The sequence below is a fragment of the Eleutherodactylus coqui genome, chromosome 9 (assembly GCF_035609145.1).
Source record: "Eleutherodactylus coqui strain aEleCoq1 chromosome 9, aEleCoq1.hap1, whole genome shotgun sequence".
Classification (NCBI taxonomy): domain Eukaryota; kingdom Metazoa; phylum Chordata; class Amphibia; order Anura; family Eleutherodactylidae; genus Eleutherodactylus; species Eleutherodactylus coqui.
Genome location: NC_089845.1, coordinates 54,415,233 through 54,421,232, shown reverse-complemented (window position 1 = coordinate 54,421,232; position 6,000 = coordinate 54,415,233).

Sequence of the window (6,000 nt, the reverse complement as noted above, 5' to 3'; positions counted from 1 at the left end):
TGTTCCATTCGAGCGTGGATCCCGTGCAGATGGCATCTGATCCACAGCCTTCCCGCAATGCCATCCGCGTCCTATCATCGCTTAGCGACGGCGCAGCATTATCTGTACTGCGCATGTGCGCCGGCCGCCACAAGAATCCAGACAGAATCACCGGTTGGGGACCGCGGCAGATTCCGCGGTGGGATCCGGCCCGGCCGTGTGCGTTCGCCTCGTTCACATCTGCGCTGTTCTGTCGAGGACCTGGCACAAAATACCAGAAGAAATAGAAAAATGTTGGCGGCTGAGTGAAAACCAGCCGGACCCAGTATAGTGCATGGGGGCCATTCGCGCTGCAGGTCATATTCGTGCGTCTCGCAAAACACAAAACTTGCGGGATTTTTTCGTCCATTTATACACGGCCAAGAAAAGCGCACACCAATATAAACCCGCATCGCATGGTGGGAAAAAAGCGCTGCGCGTGCTATCTCTGGGCGTTTCCTGCCAAAGCAGCTCCCATTGTTTTCAATGGGGCCGGAAAAGGATCGCACAGCGTACGAAAATAATGGGAAACACTTTGTGATCCTCTGCCGCAAAAAACATCACTACTTTCATGAAGTGATGCGAGGCGGTTTTCCCTGCATCCGCGAGGAAATTGCACGTTGGTGAGCGCAATATCGGGACGAATTTCACGGCCCCATGTTGCACTTACGTGTGAAATTAGCCTTAGGGTATATTCACACATAGTTGTGAATATACTCACTAGAGCGTGCCAGGTCCCAGGCATCGGCTGACCAACAGCGCTGCCCTCATTAGAGTGTGCCAGGTCCCAGGCATCGGCTGACCAGCAGCGCTGCCCTCACTAGAGTGTGCAAGGTCCATGGCATCGGCTGACCAACAGCGCTGCCCTCATTAGAGTATGCCAGGTCCTAAGCATTGGCTGACCAGCAGCGCTGCCCTCACTAAAGTGTGCCAGGTCCCAGGCATCAACTGATCAGCAGTGCTACCCTCACTAGAGTGTGCCAGGTCCCGGGCATCGACTGACCAGCAGTGCTGCCCTCACTAGAGTGTGCCAGGTCCCGGGCATCGACTGACCAGCAGTGCTGCCCTCACTAGAGTGTGCCAGGTCCCGGGCATCGACTGACCAGCAGTGCTGCCCTCACTAGAGTGTGCCAGGTCCCCGCCATCAACTGACCAACTGACGATTTTCTTTAGTGGAAATGCTATATTTCCGCTAGGTGTTAGCACACCCTGCCTACATCACACTCCTGGGGGCCCACTTTGATGCCCATTTTAGTGCCAGTTTTTTCTCACTGCACCTCAGGGAATCTCAGTACAATTCATTACTTTAAATTCTCATTGGGGAACTTTAAATTTCTTTTTCAGAAATGCTGCAAATTTTGATAGAATTTTCCATGGCAGAAAATTCACATTTTTGCAATGTGTAAATGTACCCTTTAATGGTTAAATAAAGCTGAGTCACTGATCTCTAACTGCTAACAGGCAGGGCATGGTACACCGCATCAGATACAGCTGAGGTCAGCCTGGCCCAAAGTGGTTGAACAGGTGTTTTTAAAGGGTTAAATGAGTTTTGGCCATTGCTTTTACACTGCCAACACACAGAGGGTAATGCCCCGCATCAAATGCAATTGGGTGTAGCCTATAGTGGCACTGAGTGTAAAAGCTGGCATCAAAGTGGGCAGATGAACACTTTTAAGCCGGGCTCACACAGACGGATTTGTATTGCGGATTCCACACTCGCCGTCCATGTGGGAATCCGCGCAAAACAAAGCGTGCATTTTCGCTCACACTTGCAGATACGAATTACATATACTGTGAGCAGAAGAAAAATTGCTGCATCCTCATCTTGCAGTGGAATCCCCATGGACAACCTGCAACAAAAACAAAAGCATTATAGGGAAGCATGGGCTACAAAACATCGCAAATTGTGGCAATATTGAGCATGCCGCGATTTTTTTTTTTAGCAACATATCATCAGACAAAACACGGCTAATGTGAAGGAACCCATAGAAAAAGCATGGGCTTTACTTACATGTGTTTGTAGCACTGCCGCATCGCTACAAAATAGCGCAATTTTGTAGCCAGCGTGAAAGCAGCCTCCAAGTTTTTACTCATCCACTGGATAGGTGAAAACTAGGATCAGTGAGAGTCCGACCACTGGGTCCCGGCGCAAATACCTGTGCAACCACGGCCATGTGACGCTTCCCTCAAGGCGAGAAGGAATGAGAAAACAGAATCTACGTTCTTTGGCTCAGTGGGGGTCCCCCACCAATCTATCAGTTTTCGCCTATCCAGTAGTAGAGTAGCCTCCAGAATACTTCTTCAGGGCTCCTTCACACTGGCGATCAAAATCGGGGCAAAATCGCAATCGTGTTCAGGCGATTTTTGAGCGTCAGCAATGCTTCATCTTGTGAAAAATCACGTATCGCTGCCGCTTGCAATTTTCTCACACGATAAAACACATCATGTCGCGCGAAAATTGCAAGTTCGTGCATTGCGATGTGATAAAAGGAGGCTTCTTAGGGAAATATGGGAGATAAGAAAAACGCAGAGAGATAGGGCAGGCAGCGAGTGTAACTGTGGATGTGCTCGTCTGTTTAGGCCCTAACCATGCGGATTTTCTTTATGGATCTTCATTAAAATCCGCATTAGATTTTTCGGACATGGATGTAATAATGTGTGAACAAGGCATTGGGCCCAATATCCACAGGGTTAATAGATTTATAAAATCCGTGCGGGTCTCCCGCATGCGTGATCCGCATATAAAATTGCCCATAGGATATCATTGACCACCCGCAGTTAATTACATAGCCATGGATGGTATTTTTAAACAATTTGCGGATGGCCTGCGTGTGGATTAAAATGCAGCATGCTCCGTTTTACCGCGGATCACACGAGGATAGGCTCAGTTGTCCTCCTCAACTGATCTTCTACATGCAAAAAGACAATTAAAAGTGCATTTGCTGCGGAAATCCACAGCAGAAATCTGCACGGACCATATCTTTATGACTCATTTCCACGGCTAAAATAGAATTTAAAAAAACGTGCGGGAGAAAGTAAGCAAGAGATCCCGGGCAAGTAACCCCAAATCTGCCACAGTATTTACACAGACAATACGGAGAGAATACAACTTATTGATTTCAATGGGTTCATTCACATTTCCGCATTTTGCGTGTTTATTTCAAACGTGCAATAACCCCGCAGCAGGCTCTATTTTTCTGTGCATTTGCGCACCCAAGGTCCCCATAGAAGTCAATAGGGTGGTGCTCAAATGTGCGCGCAATATGCAAGGAGATGTGTAATACGGAAAAAATACTGGAAAAATAACACCTCCATTTTAAGCCGTGCGTCTCGTTTGCCACACGCACATGAGCTTGCCCTGCGGGTGGAAAAACCACGGCAAAACCACAGCAAAATATGCCGATACGAGCGCAAAAAGCTGCTCCTGAGGCGCACACGCTTGTGCGGAGGAGCCGTTAATGATGCCTGTGTTTCTTGTGGTGTTTTTTTAATCACACATAGAATTTTTTGCTTAGCTTTTTTTTTTTCCTCTAGAGAAGCTTGTGGGAAAATGCCAGAAACAACACCGTACCGGGAGCGCTGCAGAACATCCACAGCACACAGGTATGCCCAAATCCATGTGTATTGTGTCTGCTACATGTGCATGGAGTATTAGGCCTCATACCCACGGCAGGATTTGATTTGCGGAATCCGCAATCGGCAACCACCCGAAAGATCCACAGTCCAAGCCTCTCATAGGAAAGCATGGAGCGTCTGCACCCCCATGGACACATGCGGATTTGTTTTGCAGATTTTTTCTGTGGTAAAGAAATGGCAGTATGCTACGTTTTATCACAGATGGGCTCCATTTATCTCTATGGAAGCGAGCGATCTGCAATGCGGATTTGTAGGCAGATTCCTCTCTGGTCGCTTTGGGCTTGCAACTTTTTTTTCCGCTTGAACGATCCGCAGTGCATCCGCCCAGAAAAAAAATTGCATCCGCGATCACCGGCAAGAATTTAAAAAACATTTCCGCACTGACTCCTCTGCGGAGTCCGCGCGTGCCGTGGCCATGAGGCCTTATATCCCAGCCACGTGTACAGTTATATGGTGCAACGTTTGTATGCACACCGTATCTGCCCTGTCTGGATGCTGCCTGATTGCTTCTCTCCGCTCGGCGTTCTGCTTCTGACCTTATGAAGCTCCACATCACGCTGTACTTCTGTGCTGCAAACAACTGATAAGACTTCAGACTTTTCCTTTTTCAGCATTTTGTATCATTGCAGCGTTTTTCTTTCTGCTTTAGCATTTGGGTTGTGGAAGGACCATCATTGCTATAGGAATGTGGAGCAGAAAGAGTGCAGTGTGTCACCCCATGCAATTATTTCGGCATACAGTTGCATCCATCTGTCCGTGCTTTTGGTGGGACTTGAATTGATGTATGGTGGTTTCTTTGTTACCACAATAGGGCAAAAAGGAGGGCAAAAAGAGAAATAGTGGGGTAGCCAGTGTAACTAGCGACCCGGGTCCAAGCAAAGGGAATGGGGGTCGAGCAGGGGGTGGGGTTAGTACAGTTAGAAGTGATAGATCAGCCATTAGTACGAATAGCAACAAAACAAATTTAAAAAACAAAAAACACGATATAAATTGTATGACCACGAATGCAAGAAGTCTGATTGGTAAAGTGGGTGAGCTTGAAGCAAGAATGACTGATGAAAATTATGATATAGTCGGAATTACGGAAACATGGCTTGATGATAAGTGCGATTGGGCGGTGAATTTGCAGGGGTACAATCTCTTCAGAAGGGACCAAAGGAACTAGAAAGGGGGAGGGGTATGTCTGTACGTCAATTTGAACTTGAAGCCGAGGCTACGGGAGGATATAGGGGTAGGAGAAGAACAGGTGGAATCTCTGTGGGTAGAAATACAGGGAGGAAAAAATAACAAACTCCTGATAGGGGTCTTCAATAGACCACCAAAACCAACAGAAGAAACTGATAACTTACTATTAAGGCAGATAGAAGAGGTGTCAAACCGCAACGAAGTAATTATCATGGGGGACTTTAATTATCCAGATATAACATGGGAAAACAAAACCTGCAAATCACACAGGGGTGATAAGTTCTTGAGAGTAATTAAAGACAATTACCTGAACCAACTGGTACAGGAACCAACAAGAGGGAGGGCCATTCTGGACCTAGTACTAACTAACAAACCGGAACATATAAAGGGGGTGCAGGTTGAGGGACACTTGGGGAACAGTGACCACAATATAATCAACTTCCAGCTGTCAATCAATAGGAAGCCTTATCGGGGAGAGACAAATAAGCTAAACTTTAGTAAAGCAAAATTTGATCAGTTAAGAACTACTATCGGTAACATTAATTGGGACAACATCCTCAAAAATAACGGTACAGAGGACAAATGGGAAAAGTTCAAAAGGATCCTAATCACCTCATGTGAGCAGTTCATTCCCTTTAAAAATAAAAGGAAACCAATGTGGCTCGACAAGACGGTAAGAGGGGCAATAAACGAAAAAAAGAAAGCGTTCAAACTACTAAAGCAAGAAGGCAGCGAAGAAGCGCTAAAATCATACAGGGAAAAAAACAAAATATGCAAAGATAAGATCAAAACTACCAAGAAGGAAGCAGAAAGACTGATCGCCAGAGAGAGCAAAAACAACCCGAAGCTATTTTTCAACTATATTAACAGCAAAAGGATTTGCAGGGAGAGCACTGGCCCTTTAAAAAATAATGCAAGAGAGATCATTGATGATGACGGAGGGAAAGCAAATCTACTAAACAGTTTCTTCTCAAGTGTATTCACAAACGAAAAGGAAATGCGACACGAGATGCAGGGGAATAAAATGAACCCATCACAAAATATCTCATACCTAACGCAGGAGGAGGTGCGGAAGCGACTAAAGAAGACTAAAATTGATAAATCGCCGGGCCCAGATGGATTACACCCAAGGATACTAAAGGAACTAAGTGACGAGATAGC